Below are 3,065 nucleotides of genomic sequence, written 5' to 3' on the forward strand. Positions count from 1 at the left end.
GATTCTGTTCCGATGCCGCCACACACACACACACACACTCCCTTCCCCCACACTAAAATTGTTTGGTTTGTGCTGCGGTTCAGATCTGGTGTTTAGGAACTACTTTTTCCACATTTTAACCATTTCACTTGGGGGGGGGGGGGAGGGCTGCGAGTTGGCCTCGTGTGGGCTCCGTGTGTTTTAATTCCAGCAAAAAGGAAACAACATGTACATCAATGTGAACTCTTCGCCATTGCACTTGCAGTGGGTGAGGGTTTCTTCCTGACCGGTTAAGTTAAACAACGTCCCATCCATCACCCACACCACCCCCCCTCCCCTTTATTAGAATGGCACCGTCGGCAAACTGCCAGCTCGGTACACGCCCCCACTCCCCCCCAACCCACGTGACTGGTGCAAGGGGGCGGGTCTGAGTAGCCCGTCACTGACGGACGGCAGCGCTGACCAGTCGGCGCGCCACGTTCGCTTAGCAACAGACTGGAGTCGGCACTGATTGGACGCCGGGGACCAACGGGCGGCGGGAGGCCGGGTGAGCGGAGCGGAGGGAAAGGTGGGGGGGGGGGGGCGGGTCTTTGAGGCGCGAAGCTCGAGCGGAGAGGAGGGCGGGCGTCGGAATTCTGGGAAATGTCGTCCGGGGCCGAGCGGACTGCGGGCTGTTCGGGGACGGGTCGAACTACAGCTCCCGGGGGCTTGGCGCGGCGCGCGATGCCTCCCGGGCGTCCCTTGCCCCTCGGTATATAAGGGCGCGTCCGGCCAGCTGTGGGATCAGTTAGGGGGTGGGCGAGCGAAGAGGGAGGAATGGGTCGCTCGCGAGTGACTGACTTGACTGACTGACCGAACGGTTCAAAAAAAAAGGGACAACATAACACACGGAGAAAACTTCTCAAACAGTCCCTGACAGGACACTAGTCGGGGGTCAAGTGGGCAGTAGAGACCCTCGAGGAGAAATCCCGCCCCCCCGCCCCCTCACCCACCCACTCCCTCGTTGCCCCCCTCCTCGCGCACTTAAACGGTGGTGGTGGGGGCGACGCACTGAGAGAGAGAGAGAAAAAAAAATGGGCGACCAGTTGTTCCTGAAGCCGCTCCTGGACGCTTCGGCGCTGGGCGAGCGGAAGTGTCCCGGTGGCAAGTGTCCGGCGCTGGAGCAGAAGGAGGAGGAGAGGGAGAGGGACAGGGGGTCCCCGGCGGCTGAGAAGCCCCCACGGAGCTGCCCGAGGGCTGGCGACCGCCCTGCCCGACCGCCCCGACCCCAACAGCCGGAGAGGCAGCCTCAAGCGCCTCCTCCACCGCCACCCCCACCCGCCCCGGCCCCGGGCTGCGAGCCCCGGCTGCCCAAGAGGAAGCACCGGAGGCGCCCGTCCAAGAAGAAGCGCCGCTGGAAGCCCTACTTCAAGCTGACGTGGGAGGAGAAGAAGGAGTTGGACGAGCGGGAGAGCGTGAGGGCGGCCAAGACCAGGGCCGAGATGTTCGCGAAGGGCTTCACGGTGGCGCCGTACAACACCACCCAGTTCCTGATGGACGAGCACGACCGCGAGGAGCCCGACCTGAACCCCGGCTTCTGCCCTCACGCCGTGGCCGCCGCCGCGGCCGCCGCCGCCGCCCACCACCACAAGCGCGGGGCGGCAAAGCGGACGACAGCAGCGGCGAGGACGACGAGCTGCTGCTGCTGGAGGAGGCGGAGGAGGAGGAGAGCGGCAGCGACGGCATGGGGGCTCGGGCAGCGAGTTCCTCCAGAGGGACTTCTGCGAGACCTACGAGCGGTACCACGCCGAGACCCTGCAGAACATGAGCAAACAGGAGCTGATCCGCGAGTACCTGGAGCTGGAGAAGTGCCTGTCCCGGCTGGAGGACGAGAAGAACCGGCTGAGGCGCCGGCTGGAAGCCACCGACCCCCGACCCGGGTTGGGGTCGGGGTTGGCTTTGGGTTTGGAGCCCGAGCTGCAGGAGGAGGAGGAGGAGGAGGAGAAGGAGAGGGAGAGGGAGGTCCAACGCGAGGTGGAGAGGCTCAGGGCAGAGAATCGGAGGCTGGAGGAGGAGAACGAGCTGAGCCACCGGGGGAGAGGGGGAGAGGGGAGGGGGGAGATCTTGGAGGTCGGGGAGTAGTTGACATGACATGAAATGAAGGAACTTGGAACTTTTTCTCTCTCTCTCCCTCTCTAACTCCCCTCTCTCTCTCTCTCTCTCTGATTCGGGACCTTTTAATCTTCTCGCTGTAAATATTTTAATGTCTGTAAAGCGTTTTATATATCTATACACATACACACATATATATAAACACAAATGCAAAACGATTCATTGTGTTCTTGTCCAGACTTCTGCGTGTGCGCATATACCTATATATATATATGTGTGTGTGTGTAGTTGTGATGAACTTTTATGGTGCTTTTGAGTGTGAATTCCTTTCTCTCGTCTCTCTCTCTCCTTCGCCAGAAGTGAAGGTTTTTTTTAACAGAGTGATATCCAACGAACTTTTGGGTATTGTATGTCTTGACGAGTTGATTTTGTTTTTAAAAAATGTGTATTATATATATATACACACACACACATATACACACATATTAAATCAGCAGATGAGGGCTGATGTAAACATGATAAGTTTCCACCAGTCAACTCGCCAAGAGGACAGCGACTTGACTGGGTTGATGTTTGTGTTTCGCTGAGATGTCTACACCCCCTTTCCTCCCCCTTTTTTTTTGGTGCAGATGTCACCACCCTTTTCTCGCCAAACCCGATCGTGGTCCCGGCTCGCGTTACTGTCCTTTCAGCCCGAAAGAGAGTGCACACGTCTCATTCGCACTCGATACGCTTGGGCTGTTAGCGAATGCAGCAAACTGAAGACCACCCCCCCCCCCCCCACCTCCAACCCATTCAGCTTCCAACGTCGAGTTGAGGACCTTGGGATGGGAGGCGTTGATCGTGAAGGTACCAATGTTCATACCATTCCCTGGAATGGGTGGTCAACTGGGCAGTTGCGTATTGGATTGATAGTCCTAACCATAGGCGTACAGTATCTGTGGGGAAAAACGCTTCATGTGGTTTTTTTTTATTGGAAAATTGCCATTAAGAGT

At 58.1% G+C, this 3,065-nt stretch overlaps 1 pseudogene; it reads left to right on the forward strand.

Moving 5' to 3' along the window:
• The first annotated feature begins 993 nt into the window (after positions 1-993).
• LOC103183852 lies at positions 994-2,502 on the forward strand (annotated as a pseudogene).
• The last annotated feature ends 563 nt before the right edge of the window (positions 2,503-3,065 follow it).

The sequence above is a fragment of the Callorhinchus milii genome, unplaced genomic scaffold (assembly GCF_018977255.1).
Source record: "Callorhinchus milii isolate IMCB2004 unplaced genomic scaffold, IMCB_Cmil_1.0 Scaffold23, whole genome shotgun sequence".
NCBI lineage: Eukaryota > Metazoa > Chordata > Chondrichthyes > Chimaeriformes > Callorhinchidae > Callorhinchus > Callorhinchus milii.